The sequence below is a fragment of the Talpa occidentalis genome, unplaced genomic scaffold (genome assembly GCF_014898055.3).
Source record: "Talpa occidentalis isolate TD23 unplaced genomic scaffold, MPIMG_talOcc4v2.1 talOcc4.7, whole genome shotgun sequence".
NCBI classification, from domain to species: Eukaryota; Metazoa; Chordata; class Mammalia; order Eulipotyphla; family Talpidae; genus Talpa; species Talpa occidentalis.
The window spans coordinates 33,951,932-33,969,204 of record NW_023605083.1 but is presented as its reverse complement, the minus strand read 5'-3'; the positions used below and the strand labels follow the sequence as shown (position 1 = coordinate 33,969,204).

Here is a 17,273-nt window from a genome sequence, read left to right as displayed (position 1 = left end):
ATGTTCTTAACTCCTCACTTCTATCTTCCTTATTCTCCTCTTTTTTCTGAGAGGCATTATATATCCCTAGAAAATCCCAGGTATCCACAGTCCTCCTGGCCATGCCTGAAGTGGTTCTGCCATGAGACATCTATGTGCTGTCCTACCCACCAGCTCTTCCCTTTCTACCACCAGATGTGGTTGTTTCTCCAGCTGACTGCTTTGCTGTCACCAGGGTAGATGTGATAGAACTTTTTCACTTCAAACTTTCACCAATAAGGCTGCAATATATGTGGATGACAGAGAGAGAGGATAAAGACTTCAGAGAGGTGGGGGGGGGGTGGGAAGCAGCCAATAGGCCAACAGAGGACCAGGTCACTGATGATCCAGGTAGGAGGCAGCCAAGCTAGTGACTACCAAGGAAAGGTCCTGGGCAAAGTGCTGAGAGTGATTCTACTCTCATGAGACTGACATTCTACGGAGAAAGAAATGAGATAGAAGTAGAATACCTAACAGCAAGCCTTGAGGCAATTTTCACCCCTACTCTAGTGATTCAACCTCCTCCTACTGCAAAAGGTAGAGTGGTGTGGCTATAGTGGGAAATAAGCCAAAATAAAGACTCCTTCAGACTAACTAAATATAGAAAATTTCATTTTAAGAAGATGTGCAGTACAAGAAATGCTAAGTTCATCAAACAGGAAGATTAGTTATCAGGCTAAAAACTGGATCTGTGCCAATAATTAAGAGTAATTTATAAATGGATTTTGTTTATAAAGGTTAAAAATTCATTTGGATATAGAATTCTGGGGGGGGGGTTGTCCTTCAGCACTTTAAAGATGTTGTTTCATTGCCTTCCATTTGCATTTTCATTCTCTCTTTCACATACACACACACACAAATTTTGTATACCACTGGTCACCTTCCAGGCAGGAGTCTTCCTAGAAGCATTTTGTTTTATGGCCAGTGGCATAATTGTACTGGCAGCAAAGAGGCACAACGAGTGCTTATGAACAGAATAGCTGACTTTTTATGGGTTGCATTTTAGTGTTTATGCAATCTGTATGCATCATTTGGTGTATTTCACTCAAAAGGTGAGTACTATTATTACCTCTTCTTTCAATTGAGGAAACAGTCTTTGGGAGATTTTATGGAGTCCATGACTGATTGCACAAGGGTTAAGCTGGCATGGAAGACTAGATCCCTCCAACATCAGAGGCGGAGATGATAATAATCACTCAAATGCCCATGTGATATTTAACATTTCTTGGTGGTGGATTTGTTTGTTCAGATAGATTTCTAAAGGGCCAGAGGCTGTACTCTATTTGAAAAACCTAGTGGGGAATGAAAAGTAAAGATGGATAAGTTTATATTTCTGTGACCACATCAAATGTGGGCCATGTTAAGAAAATCTGATTAGCTAAAACTCCTAATGGAGAGAACAATGTCTTCTATCTATCCAACATCTCTCAAAAGTTGTTGTGGCTAATATCTATAGGTTACTCTCATTTTACTTAATAAAGTCTACTCTTGAAAAATGTAGTCTTCAAGAAATACAATTTTATAGTTATTCTGATTGATTTATTTGAACTAGGGAATTTCAGACACTATAGTTGTATAATTTGATTCTTACATGTCATAAGGGAACCAATCAGAAAAAATTATATGTCACACGTCTAGAGTCCAGCATGTTCACAACACATTCACATGGAAAATGAGTAATGGAGTCACAACTTACTTAGGATGTGTAATAAAATTACCACTATTTATCAAACACAAGAGTGCAGCAGGTTGGCAGATCAGCCCTACTCTGTGGATATTTGATAAGTCAGGGGGTCTGATAAGATACTCAGCTATCTTCTATATATTCCTTCTAGAGTCTCCTTGAGAATCAGCACCATTCCAAGCATCCAGAAAGGGACAAGAGCACAGCCCCTGGGCCAGGCCTTTGAGTAGCACATATCACTTTCATTCACACAGCTTTGTCAAAAACCCAGCCACACAGCCTCACCTAACCTCAAGAGGCTTTTGGAAATATCATCAGTGACTGGGTAGTCACTGTCCAGGGAGACCTGTGTGCTATAAAAGGAGATAACAGGTATCTAGTAAACAGCAGTCCTCTCTGCCACAGCCCTCAACCAAGATTTGTTATGTAGAGGGTAGCAAGAAATAAAGAAGTGTACAAATAAGTATAACAGCTGGGATTTAATGAGCACTTAGATGTTAGCCCTTATGTTTAGCTCTTTTCCTAGATTCCATCAAAAATCTGGGTTTTTTCTTTAAATTAGATAATGCTACAGAGGAAGGGTTAGAAGAGGAAGGCAGTAGTCAGGCTTCTTGAGAAGTGAGGGAAGCCTGCTATTATGAGCACATAAGCACTCTTCTCCATCTGGAAAAATGAGTTGCTCGAGAACTCTCACATTTATAATCTAATTGGAGCCTAATTTAAAGTAGGTATGACAAGTCTTATTGCCATTTTGAGGAAAGGGAAACTGAAGTGCAAAGAGGTCTGGGGCTTTACCTAGGGTCCCCTGGTCAATGAAGCCAGACTAGATTCCTGACCTGCGAGCTATCCATTATTACTTCTAATGTAGTTCATAGCAACCATGGTACTTTAGTGGGATTGAAATTTTTCAAAGGGCAATTAAATTGAGACCTTGCCAAGAAAAGGTGTTTCTTGAAATGTGGTCAGTAATGGTGTGTGTTTTGTTTGACGGCTACTGAATTTTTTTAGCATTAAACTTGAAAAAACACATTCCTGCCACCCTTTATTATGACAGCTGAGTGAGAGGAAAGACCTTTAAATTGGAGGTATTGGAGGAGCCAAGCTAATTTAAACTAGGGTAAGTTGGTTTTCTGACATCCTAGAAAACCATGCGCATTAGCAGAATCTCGGAGAGAATTTTTCACTTTATTGACTGATCAAGTAACCATGCTGTGCAATTGTAGAAGACCCTTTGAGACATGGAAGCTACACAGAGACCTCTTGGAGGATGACATGGCTTCCACAGCCATGAGGTCTGCTTGCCTGGGCTGTTGACCAAGTAGTGGACTTTAAGGCTTTTCTGAAATTTCAGAATTAGAACTAGGGATTCACCTCATCTACTCCATCATTATGATGAAAGGATAATGTCCTACATTGAATGGTTACCATGCCACACCTGGCCTGAACTTCAAGTCACTTGGAAACTCGTAGAGGAAGTTTCTCTACAGAGTGTTAGAGTAAATCAGAACCTTCCTGTACAGTATCTTAGATTTTTAAAAACCTCACAATGAACATGAATGCTAGAGAGCAGCATTGCAAACCTAGATTATAGGATGACATTCTCCTGATGCAAATTTAATACATTTTATATACTTCAAACAATAATGCTGAAATTGGACATCCAGAGTAAGATAAATTTCAAACTAAACTTCAGAGTTTATATAAAAATTTACTCAAAACAGATCACAAAATTAAGTATAAAATATAAAAGCATGAAATTTAAAATACAGGGTAAATCTTTGGGATGTAAGAGTTCCAAGACTCGACACTAAAATTATGATCTATAAAAGAAAAAATTGATCAGTTGAACCTCAAAATAATGAACTTTTGTTCTGTGAAAACCCACATGAAGTACATGCAATAAAATATTAGAGTGGGAGAAGGCATTTGTAAACCAAACATGTGACAAAAAGACTGGTATCTAAAATACGTAAAGAACTTCCAAAGCTTAGCAGTGAGTAGACCACTACCTTACACCACACACAAAATGCCAAAATGGATTAAGTGCTTCAATGTAAGATCTAAAGTCATAAAATACACTGAAGAAAAAAAGAGCAAAACAGTCCTAGACAATTACCTCAGTGATGTATATGAATACTCAACAGCAAGGGAAACAAAAACAAATCTAAAAAAATGGGACTATGTCAAATAAAAAAGCTTCTGCACAGCAACTCATTTAAATGGAGATGCCCCATTAAATGGGTGAGAATATTTTCACATCATATATCCAACAAAGAGTTAATATCCAAGATTTACAAAGAACTCCTACAACTCAGCAAGAAAACAACCCAGTCAAAAAAATGGGCGGATCTAGACACTTAAGGGAAAAAAGACATACAGATGGTCAATTTCTCATGAAAAAAAAAATACCCATCACTAATCATCAGGGAAATACCAATCAAAACCACAATGATACCATATTCCACATGTGAGAATGTCTCATATCAAAAAGTTCAGAAACAAGCATTGACAAGTTTACAGAAAAAAAAGGAAACTTCTTACACTGTTGGTAATTTGGACAGAACCAGCCCCTATGGAAAACATAATAGAACTTCCTCAAAATATTAAATGTAGAACTACCATTATGATCCATCCATTTCATGTGACCCAAGAATTACACTCTGAGGTATCTATCCAAAGAAAGCAAAAACACTAAAACAAAGGGATTCATGTACTATGTTCATTGCAGTACTATTCACTATAGCTAAGAGAGACAAACAAGTGCCCAGTGACAGAGGGTGGATTAAGATGTGGTATGTATATTTTTTCTATGTGTATATGTACACACACAGATACTACTTAGTATAAAAAATATGAAATCTTCCCTGTTCAACATGGATAAAACAGGAGGGATTATTATGCTAAGCAAAAAAGTCAGAAGACAAAGGAATAGACAAAATAAAGCACAGAAATCTGATTGTAGAAATTAGGTTATCAGAGGGGGAGGGTAGGGATGGGGAGCAAAAGGGAATAGGGTCCATTGAGGAAACCCAATGGACTATGGTGGAAAGTTATTGGTGCTTTGATGATGGGCATTATGCGGTAATAGATTTAAGGAGATGTGAAATTACACCCCAAAAACAGTGTTGTAAATCAATGTTATTTTAACAATTAAAATTTAAAAAGGAAAATAAACTTAAAATCACAACAGTAAAAGCACAATTCAATTAGATAAAGGTGAAAAAGGCCATCTTATCAGAAGCAATATACAGATTCAATGTCATTCTTCAAAGAAATAGAAGAGTGGTATCACAATCCAAGACTTCAGACTTATACTGCAAATAGTAATGAAAAGTACATGTTATTGGAATAAAAGTAGACGTATAGACTAATGGGATAGAATTGAAAGCCCAGAAATAAACCCACACATAAAAAAATGGACAGCCAATCTATGACAAAGGAGACAAAAATAACCATTGGAGACAGGACATTCTGTCCAACAAATGATGTTGGGAAAACTGGACAGCCATATGAAAATAATTAAACTAGAGTCTAGTTTACTAGATTATCTCTAGTGAGATAGCCTCACCAGTCTACTTTACTGACTTAAATATAGTCTTAAAGTCATACAATGTATAGAAGGAACAGAAAAACACTGCACAATATTGGCCTCAGTGATATATCTGGGAATTCAACTTCTATGGCAAGGGAGACAAGAGAATATAAACAAATGGGACTATTAAACTAAAAAGCTTCTGCACGGCAAAAGAAACTATCATTAAAACAAAAAGACATCCTACTGAATGGCAGAAAACTTTTGCAGATCATACATCTGATAAGGGACTAATATCCAAGATCTACAAAGAACACATACAACTCAACAAAAAGAAAAACAAAAAAACAAATCAAAAAGGGACAGAATAAATTGAAACTTCTTCAAAGAAGACATGTAGATATCCAACAGACACATGAAAAGTGTTTGTCCTTACTTATCTTCAGGGAAATGCAAATCAAACACTTGTTATTTTTGGTCCTTTATATATGGGTCATTCTCACAAGTATTAGCAAAAATGTGGGGGAAAAAGGAACCCTCATACATGGTTGGTGGGAATGTAGACTAGTTCAAGCTCTATGGAAAATATGGAGGTTCCTCAAAATATTTAATATAGAATTGTCATATGATCCAACAATGTCACTCCTAGGCATCAACTCAAAGAAGAAAAGAAAAGTCTACACTACAGGATACATACCCTGCCACTCAAATACTACTCAGCAATAAAAAGGGTGAACTCTTGTCATTTGCAACAACATGGAAGAAACTGAAAGGGTTTATGCTATAATGAAATAAGCCAGAAGAAAGACAAACAGTGGAACAAAGAGAAACAAATGAGTCAGACAACACCACACCAAAAACAAACAAACAAAAAAAACCCTAGAAATCTGTAAAACTGAGGTGACCTGAGGAGGGGAACGGTGGAGAGGAAAGTATGGGTGGGACTCCAATGGACTGCAGAGTAAGACCATGGGTACCTTGGGGTATGTATGGAATGGCAACATATACCTGAAGAGGTGGGATCTTATATTTTTGAATCATATACAGCGTTATAAACCAATTTTTACAAATTTTCAAAAAACATTTCACTTGAAGATAAAGAAATAGCAAATAAGCACATAAACACATGAAGACATTCAGTATTATTGGCCATGTGCAAATGAAAACCACAACGAGGTATAACTACACACCCACCTGAATGGCTAAAATGAAAAACACTGACAATACCAAATGTCAACAAGGGTAAAATAAAAATGTACAATTATACCGTCATTCTAGGAAAAGGTTTGGCAGTTTCTTATAAACTTAGCATACAACTATTATATGATCCAACAAAGGCACTTCTGAACATTTGTTCCAAAGAAATGCAAATTTATATTCATATAACAAAATCTGCACATGAATATTCATAGAAGCTTTACTTGTGATAGTCAAATGCAGGCACCAGCTAGATGTCCTTCAAGAGATGAATGGTTAAATAACCTGCGGTACATACACACCATGGAATACTTCTCAGTCATATAAAGGAATCACACAAATCTTGTATCAATCTCAAAGGAATTATACAGTAGGAAAAAGCCAAATCCAAAGGTTACATACTGTATGATTTCATTTGTATCACATTATGAAGTAAAATCTTAGAGATGGAAGACCGAGTAGAAGTCGCCAAAGGTTTGGGATTGAAGGAGGCAGGCAGTGGGGATAGGAGGAAGCCAGTGTGGCTAGCAAAGGCAAGCATAGAGATATATACAGTGCTGGAATTGTTCAGTATTTTGACTATGACAGTGGATACACAAATGAAATTGTGTAGCAATTAATACACCCAGAGACACTGACACAAATGACTGCAAGCAAAACTGGGGAAATCTAAATATTGATGGATGGATTATATCAAAGTCAATACCTAATCATGCTACTATACTCTAATTCTGCAAAATGCTACCCATTAGGGATAATGGCAAAGTTCACAAAGGATATCTGTTTCTTACAATTGCGTAGATAGCTATAATTATATAAACAGAAACTGACTGAAAAATATATATTTTCTAGTCTTCTTCCAGTTTAGCTTCTCTCACTTCTCTCCCTTCCCTCTAGTTTAAAGAGCCTTAATTTAATAGAGAAGTCAGCAGAGGAATATTGGTGCTACTAAAGGGAGGGTTCTCCTTACATTCACATCTCCTCCTCGGTTCCATCATGTGATATACAGCATCTGCCAATTAGCAATTTAAATGTCTCCAGATGGACCCCAGTGCATCAGCTATCACAGCACAAAGGTTATCACTTAAAGTCAGATGTGTCCTCCCCACTGCCCAGCATCCATACATCAAAAGAGGAACTCCAGATTTACATACACCCCACGGCAAACAGGTGATTATTTATAATCCAGTCACTAAAGGTGCCTATAAAAATCCTTCAAGTCAAAAAGAATACAGCATGACAGCAGATGGCCCTATCTTAAAATGAAGAATTAAAGATGTGAAGCAGAAGTACAGCTAAGCAAAGTAACAAATGTTCACAAAAGAAAAGCCAGACTTCTACCCCTTCAACTAGGTAAGTGCCTGGCTCACCTCATTTCCATTTGAGCCTAGGAACCATGTCCCTCATCACAAGTTAAAAAACTAACAACGCCATTAAGAGATGGTCCTAGACTATGAAAGGGGAATCATGTACCGCTCAAACAACCACCCCCAACAAACAAAACATAAGGGTTACTTGTAGTATTCATGGACCCGAAAACTTTGGGTTTGCACGTAGAACTGAATTTGTAGAGGAATTTCTCATACTCTGTTAAAGTTCTACTTTAACTTCTCTGGCAGCAAGGTTAATAAGCGGTATGGGGTTGGGAGGGTGGAGGTTTCATCCCAGAGTATTTGTACAAATGAAGCCTCAGTAACGCCAACTTTACTAGCTGGGCCATGAGAGACACACGTAGGCCTGAACTGTATTACCATGAGCATTTGATGGCATAACCCACCCCCTGTGCTGGCAATAAGTGAAGAAATAAAGGCGCTGGGTTCCACATAAAATTTCAAAATTTCAAATCCCACCATTTCTAGGTTAAGCAGCTCAGCCCAGCTGGCAGGGTGTCATTTGGGTTGAGACCGATATAAGCACTAATCATCTGAAATTCTAAGAAGTGTCAAAATCAGAGAATGCCAGCAAAAAACTTGTGATAGAAAACAGCTCATAAGCCAGAGAAGCATCCAAATGGACAAAAAAAAACCCCACGGAGACCAAAAGAAACAGTGAACACTAAATAACATAACCAGAGATTAAAGAATCAGGGTGATGCATAAGAAGCAGCAGATACAGGATAAATTGAGCTCTTACCTGGAAGAATCCTTTCCGACTGAGCCACCTTGGTGTCTGCAGATGCCTTGTGGGTAGGACAGCCAGCCCTAATATATTGTAGGACAGGAGATAAAAAGGAAGGCAAGGAAAACCTGTGAATGATCAAAACCTACACAAAACACCTGTGTAGTACTAAGTACACCTGTGTATGTGGCGCAGCTAGTTACTGGGGAGTACTGAATTCAACAGTTTGTTATAAATCAAGTAAAAACTCCAACCATGGTCTAGTGGTAAGTTCCACTGGGCATTCTTAGAAACAGCTAATTCTAAGGAACAAAAAAGATTAAGAAGGATTCATCTTTTACTCTTTGCATTAAGTGGCCTCTTGTGAACAATCAGTGTGCTATCAGGTTTGAGTGGAAGAAGAATTTCTCAGGAATTTCTATAAAAAGGAAAAACCACTGTGACCCTACTACAGGGCAAGAACTGGTAAACACAGAGAGGAATGAGATTTGACTGAAGTAGCTTAGGGAATTAGAATAAAAGGTCTGCCGTGTGGGGCTGTAGGGGAAGTATTTGGCAATTCTCAGTGGGCAGGCAGTTAGAGGAGGCAGCTTGTAGGGCATTCACCTTAAGAAGCTTTTCTTTAAGGCAGGTACCAGGTCAGTGAAGCAGGGAAGAAGGCAGCATTAAAGGATTCCTAGGTTATTCTCATTGGCAGTGAGGACAGGTAAATATCTACAGAGCAATCATAGGTGGAAAAGCATTTCTGTCCCCTGCAGATATAGATTTAATCAATTGCTGAGCAGAAATCCCCTTAAGACAAGAAATTTCATCAAAGAGAAATTCAAAGCAATGATAAATTCCATTGGGGATACGAAGAAAACACTAGTAACCCTATTGTTCCGTTTGGGTGCTTTGATTCTCCAAGGACATCACCCTGCTCAACAAGGAAATCATGACTATTGCCTTGGGAACTGAAGCTGAGTTGCAATGAATTCAGCAAAGGGGCACCACAGGAGAAAGAGGTAAAGCAATCAAGGGTTTACCAATGCAAGACAATAATAGCAGAATGAGGTTTATAGAAGTCACCTGGGTCACATTGGGCATTGCTGTTCAGATTTAAAGCATATTATGATCTAAGGAAAGGAAAAGAAAGAAATGCATTATAAATGAGCTGTTTTGATAAAGGCACTATTCCTTTCCCTTGGAAGAGCTGTTCAAGAACAGAAAAAAGAGGGCAGTTATTCCATTTCCTGTTTCTTAACATGTTCACATTTAAGTTCCTTTGCTTTTTTTAAAAAAAAAGATTTATTTATTCATACATACAAGAACCGGGATACAGGTCAGAAGCGGGAGGGTAAGAGGATTCACCAGAGACAGAGCATGGAAAAGAACAGGCAGAATGACCGAAATACACCGCTGAGTGGAGCAGTGGATGAGACAGGAGAGGTCTGCCGCACCATGTGGGATTCTCGCCAGCCAGCCGCGATGGAACCCACACTGCAGAGGCTGCGGACAGCTTCACAGCGCTGCACTCAACCGCCTGTGCCACAGGTGGAGGCCCAGTTCCTCTGCTTGACATCATGGCCTCTATCATTTTCTTTCTATCCATACTTTCTTATCCTCACTAACACTCCCTATTCCCTGACTCCCATTCTAGTCAAGTATGCATGTGTAAAAACAAACAGAAATATTGTCTGGTATTTATACCACATGAAAATGGTTTCTTATATTAAAACTACCATTCTGTCATGCAGGGTCAGACATCCAAGGGGAGAAAAGTAAAAGGGACTTTGGAAGAGAGACAAAGCTGGCCACTGAAGTCTAAGAACTGGGCCAATCACTGATCTCAGAATAGCTCAATCTTTCTAGGTCTGCAAGTTAAATGGAGCAAGGCGGTTGGGAGGGCATCATTCAGGTATGGAAAATTAAAGAGTAATTCAATATGGAATGTGGGTTTTGAATGCTATGGGGTAGATGCTGCTGTAGGATATTCAGTATTTCTCAGAATCAATGATGGAAGGTTCATGCTCAGATAAATTCTAGAAAAAGCTAAGTCAGACCACAGTGTTTGTATGTGTGTATGTATGTATGTGTGTGTGTATCACATATATATATATATATATATATTTCTCACTGCAAGATTGCTCAGAATCATCAATTTGTGAATATGAACTGTGATTCTCTAGGGTGTGGGTGGTGGGGTAGCTATAGCATAGCCACATTTCTCATTCATATTAGACAATGAAACCAACCCTTTTTTCTTGACTCAACATATATATTCAAACTATTGTCTTTTAGAATTGACTTTGGAAAGCACTGTATTAAGGACAATTGATAAAAATTAACTGTCTATATTGATGATACACATCAAAGAGAACACGTGATCGTGGAGAAATCAGATCTGAAAAAAACCTTAAAATCAGTTAAGTGGGCTGACTCTCATCAAAGTGGAGAACTGGCAAGGGGTTACCCTAAAGATAAATAGTAACCAAGAGTCAGACTAAGGAGGAAGCAAGGTCCATAGAAACTTTCTGGAGAGTCAAAAATGACAACTATAAAGTTGGAACTGGGTGATATGGGGATAAGAGACAAATTCCCAGGAATTCACACATGAATAGTTTTATATGTATATGGTTCTGGAATTCATATGCAAAACAAGATGCCCCTAATTACATTAATAATGTGCTACTGGAGCATCTTTACGAGCCAGCTTTACTTGCAGAGTAATAAAATGAACACTAAGAGTCATGAGAACTAAATTTTCAGTTAGCCCAGGGATCTGCTACCTTGCACTAGCTCAACAAAAGTCAATTGCATGTGTCCTTCCCAATTCTACACTGGGAAAGTCTGGTTGGTAGAAAGAGTAAAAACACCTACACTACTACAGAAATTGATAAACTTTACAAATCAGGTTTTTCTTTTCTCCCTCCTCCCACTTCCCTTCTGTCCTAAGAGAGAGCTGCTTATTTAACATTTATCAGAACACCACTGGCCATGACGTAGGCTTTGTGACATTTGGTTTAAATGACCTTTTCTGTCAAATTAAATGACATATTAAATTTTCATTCAAGTATAAGGACCCAATTATAAAGTAACACAAGGTATCAGACATATACATAATAAAGTCTGAATTCTTAGTGCTACTTGTCTTTGTTGAGGGAAAAAAAAGAAACAAAGACAAATAGGTATTAAGAATTGGGTAACTTTTGGGCCTCCCCTAGTGGCACAGCGGTTGAGCTCTGGGCTGCCCGCAGCCTCTGCAGTGCCGGTTCGATCCCTGGCAGCCAGCGAGAGTCCCACATGGTGCGCAGACCTCTCCTGCCACCCGCTGCTCCCCTCAGCAGTGTACATCCATCCTTCTGTCTGTTCTGCAACCCGCTCTGGCTCTGGTTAATTCTCTCACCTCCCACGCTTCTGACTGTACCCAGTGCTTGTATAAATAAATAAATAAATAAAATCTTAAAAAAAAAAAAAAACTTAGAACAAGTTAAATAAAAGAATTGGGTAACTTTTAAACACATAATTCACAGTAACACCTATAAGCTTAAATATTAAATGTGAAGGAGACAGTGATATTTATTTGATATAAAAAAAAGTAGCATTTAAAATAACTAAAATAATTATATATCTCCCAGCATTGGAAGTCATGGGCTCTCAAGAGATTCCCCAAACAATAGCGTACTGGAGATATGGTTAAAATTCTGCTTCTCAGGGCCTCCCTGATGGTGGAAGTGGTTAAGACTCAGCACATTGAAGCTATCTGTAGCACGAGTTCAATCCCCAGCCAGAGAGATAACCCACAAAGGCACAATAACAGACCTCTCCTGTCTTGCCCACTGCTCCTCTCGGCAGTGTATTTCAGTAGATCTGCCTGTTCTGCTCCCCACTCTGTCTGGTGAATCCTCTCACACACACACACACCCACCTCTGGCCTACACCCCAGCTCTTGTATGCATAAATAAATAAAATAAATCTTAAAAAATTTTTTTTTAAATTCTGCTTCTCAGATTTCATTCCTTACCAGCCTAACAGGAATATCTAAGCACAGACCTAGAAATCTGTATATAATGCAAACTTCCCTAATAATTCTTATGTAAGCACCCAGCAATAGTTTGCCATATTCATATTTCTACTGGGATGACCCTGATAATCTTTTATTTCCTTCTAATTCAAACCTTTTATAATTTTGGAAGTCTCTTCAATACACCCTGAAGAGACCACATTTGAAATATGATTTTTATTTCCAGAGACTCCAAGGAGAAAGATGCAACTCAGCAGAGTTATCTCTCAGCATAGAGAGAAATTGAAAGAGTTAAAGAGCCAGAAAAAAATTCCTCCTTAAAAGAAAGTTTGAAAACAGCTGATCAAGAAAGTGGCCTAACTGGTGCTCCTCATTTATCTCATTTCTTGCTTCAGCTTCAGAAACAAGTCTTTGTAATCCTAGTCATAGTTGTTAGAAAAGTACTCCCTATAACTAGGGTGACCTTACAATTTATTGCCCAAACTTGTACAATTAGAGAATGAAAAGAGGTGCTGTTTTTAATTACCCTGGGACATCAGGCGTACAGTTATAAACTTGGATTGCCGCAAGCAAATTGCATTGCACAGCACCCCTACTTGGAGCAAACTAAAACCTGTCTCTCCAGATCTTTCACACATTTATCCTCATTCTTCTTTAAAGCTATATTATCAGCCTAATTTCATTTGATATCTTACAAAAATTATGTATTCTGACCTCCTTCCTGTCTTTTTAACAATTCTTCATATATAATCTTAATAGGTAAAACAGAATCAAATGCTTTTGAAAGGGAGTAATGAGCCCAGACACCAACTCTTGACTGCTCTTTGCCTCTTGGGATGGCGTTTGAAGAACCTCCAATAGAATCCTATGAATATGGGGGCCTCCCTGGTGGCACAGGTGTTAAGTCTCAGCACTATCATGCTATCACTGCTGTGGCCCGACTTGGATCCCCGGCCAGGGAACTAACCCACATGGCACAGCAGACCTCTCCTGTCTCACCCGCTGCTCCCCTCAGCAGTGTATTTCAGTCAATCTGCCTGTTCTGTTCCCCACTGTCTCTGGTGAATCCTCTCACACACACACACCCCCACACATATACCTCTGGCCTACACCCCAGTTCTTCTATGCATAAATAAATAAATAAATCTTTTTTAAAAATCCTAGGAATCCTAGGAACAGAAGCTAATTAAGGGGCACCATGAGGTGACCTTTCCAATATAAATTTTTCAAATTCTTAGATGACTTAACATTTTAAATGTGGGATAAGATAAGGAGAGCATAATATTTAATAGGCTTTTAACTCCCAGTCTTTCTGCTTAGAAAAATTTATAAAGTACCTATGAAATTCTTATTTTGTATAGTATAAAAGAGAACAATATAGACAGCATCTGAATAGGCACTAACAAGTTAAAGAAAGGGAATGTTAGCTTGTATTTGAAAATCCCTCTGTTATTCCTCTGCTTCCCTTCTCTCCTCTCTTCCAGTCCATGCTCTTTGGAATTGGTGTGCATAATCCTATTTACAATTTAGGGGAGGGTGAAGAAGCTGGGTGAAGCAGGCATGAGGACCCCTAACACAATGAAAGGCAGCTCGCTGTCCTGCATGACCCACAATTGACTGGCTAGTCCTTGAAGCTATTTTCCCAGGACTGAATTCATGAATAAAGACCCTCAATTTGTACAGTTCCCAAGTTGATTCTGTGTGGCTAACAGAAATGCCAATTCCTTCTAGATGTGTAGAATCAAACATTTTGACTAAGAAAACCAGTGACTCTGGCATAGAAAACCTTCACAAGCCAGTGATTGCCACGGTGTTTGAAGCCCAGAAATTGACTGTAACTGCTTTTTAAAGAAAAATAGGTTTATTTAAATCATTGACAAGCTAACTAAAAGCAAGGGTGAACAAAAGAAGAAAAAGAGAGTGAAGGAAAAGGAGAGACACTAAGACATGTCTGACCCCATTAAGTCGGTAAGTCAAAAAGTTGTTTTTTTTTTTTTTTTTGAGACTTAGATTTTGCTTTACACCATCCTTGGGTGCATGTTGTTTAAACCTCATTTGAGTAGAAAATAGTTGCAAGGAATAATTATAATATGAACAAGGTGGAATGCTCCCGAACATCTTTCTGCCCAAGTGATAAATTGCGAAATAGGGCCTCCCTGGTGGCGCAGGTGGTTGAGCACAGTGCTGTGAAGCTGTCTGCAGCCTCTGCAGTGCCTGTTGGATCCCCGCCTGCCTTGGGGCAACCCACATGGTGAGGAGACCTCTCCTGTCTCACCCGCTGCTCCCCTCAGCAATGTATTTCGTCAGTCTGCCTGTTCTGTTTCCTGTTCTATCTCTGGTGAATCCTCTCACCCTCCCACACATCTGGCCTGTACCCCGGCTGTTGTATAAATAAAATAAATCTTTTTTAAAAATTTAAAAAAAAATAATAAGAAATCAGGGCCTCCCCTGGTGGTGCAGTGGTTGAGCACCGGGCTGCAAAGCTGCCCGCAGCCTCTGCAGTACTGGTTCGATTCCTGGCCACCAGAGAGGGTCCCCACATGGTGCACAGACCTCTCCTGCCATTCCCGCTGCTCCCCTCAGCAGTGTATTTCTTCATCAGTCTGCCTGTTCTGTTCCCCACTCTGGCTCTGGTGAATTCTCTCACCCTCCCGTGCTTCTGACTGTACCCAGTGCTTGCATAAATAAATAAATAAATCTTTAAAAAATAATAAGAGGAAGAAATCAAAACCTTTAAAGGACTCCAGCAAACTACCCGAAGAAGAAAGTGGCCATAAAAGAGGACTAGAAGGGAGGGAAGCGCAGAACCCTGCTCCCCTCTCCCGCCCACAGAGGCGGCACTCTCCGACCAGCAGAGAGGGAGAAAAACAACAAACCAAAACAACCAACAAGAACAAACGACGCAGCAAGCGGGACCGTGAGTGGAAAGGAACTATTACAGCCACCACACCCCGTGAACGGGAGCTGAGGCGAACCCTGCAGGATTCGCCGCGGCGAGCGAACGGCTCCGGGCGCCATTAGAGAAGAACAAAGACCCCGGGAGACGCGCACACAGCCCGGGCTGCCGGTAAGCTTGCGCGGAAACGTGGCGCGCTCGGGGAGCTTGAAAAGCAAGTGCAGACCGGAATAGCGGCTGCCCAGGTCCCGGCGCCTGCGACCTAGGCTTGCGGGGAGACAACGTAGGCTTGCGGGGAGACGCGCGGAGGTCCTCACTGAGGTGAAGGTCCCTCCCTGAGTGAGCAGGAACCAGGCACCCGGGCACGGGAGCGGTGCAAAAGGCGCCATTTCTGCGCCACTGAACTGGGCTACAGCCCGCGTCCTGGAACTGAGGGCTTTGAACTGAGACCCGGGGCACGAAAATTCGGGGCGTGGGTTCTCCACGACGGTGGGGCACAAGGCAGACACAGCACCCCAAAGCTGTTGAGGTGTACCCTACCATTCCCGCTCTGTTCCCTGTCCCACGGGGTGGGGTGGACGAAAAACAGCCCCCCAAGGACAATAGGAGAGATCTCTGGCGCCACCTAGTGACCAGGAAAAAAAAAGTCACTAACACCCCATAGAACAGGAAATTTCTTAAGACTGCTTGAAAAGGGCAGAAGGCTTCTGCAGTGGCCAGCCGGGAAGTTATTGCACGCCAGGCCCCTTCCGACCAGCAGTCTGAGCCCACAGAGGGAGCAGGCACCCACGTCCGGGGCAGACCGGGGGCGCAGAAGAGTGTGCCTGAAACCGGAGGCACAGGGACTGCATCCCGCTTCGCCATTTGAGAACAGGGACATTTCTTCAGTAAAAACTGCCTAAAACCAGCAGAAAGCTCCCCCAGAAGGCAGAGATGGCTCCTGGAAGAGCCAGAGGGGAGCGGAGAAGTTCACCCAAGATGCCAGTCAGTCCGAGCATCACAGTGTCCCAACGCATACGACAAATTAGAAAACAGACAGTAGGGAGTAGAAGAACCACACGCAACCTAACAACTCCTCAGGAAAGAAGCACACCACAAAAAGAAAACCACTCCCCAGATTGCAACGACAGCAACTTGGAAGAACTTCTGAGCCTTCCAGAAAGAGAATTTAAAATTGCCATGATTAAAAAAGTGATAGATCAGAAGAAGGAAATTGAGTCCCTAAAGAGGGAAAACAATGGTCAGAAGAATGAAATTGAGTCCCTAAAGAGGGAAGTAAAAGAAATGCAGGAGATCAAAGAATTAATGGAGGAACTAAAGAACTCCGGGAAAAGCAAGGAAAGCAGAATAGATGAAATGGAAGAACGAATAAGTTCTCTTGAAGACACAGAAATAAAAAGAACCAAAACAGAAAAGGAAAGAGAAGTACGAAGGAAAAAGAATGAAGAAAGACTTCGAGAACTATCTGACTCCATGAGGAAAGAAAATATAAGAGTTATAGGAATTCCAGAAGGAGAGGAGAGAGATGTAGGAACAGAGAAAATATTCCAGGAGATAATTGAAGAGAACTTCCCAAATGCGAAGAAGGAGCTGAAAATTGATATACAAGAAGCAAGAAGAACACCAAACTTCCACGACGAAAGGAAAAACACAGCAAGACACATAATAGTAAAGCTCCCAAGAATCCAGGACAAGGAAAAAATAATGAAGCTGACAAGGGGGAAGAAACAGATAACATTCAAAGGAAAACCAATCAGGCTGACATCAGACTTCTCTGAAGAAACACTACGGGCAAGGAGAGAGTGGAGGGACATAGTCAACAGAC

The 17,273-nt window shown here is 40.3% G+C and overlaps 1 long non-coding RNA gene across 1 annotated transcript in view; it reads right to left on the bottom strand.

The window, feature by feature from the left end:
- Nucleotides 1-8,653, bottom strand: part of LOC119231180 (uncharacterized) — a 102,553-nt gene extending 93,900 nt beyond the window's left edge. The window contains exon 1 of the long non-coding RNA XR_008549655.1: nucleotides 8,565-8,653. This is a non-coding gene — a long non-coding RNA (uncharacterized LOC119231180). The remainder of the gene's footprint in view (nucleotides 1-8,564) is intronic.
- Nucleotides 8,654-17,273: the final 8,620 nt, after the last annotated feature.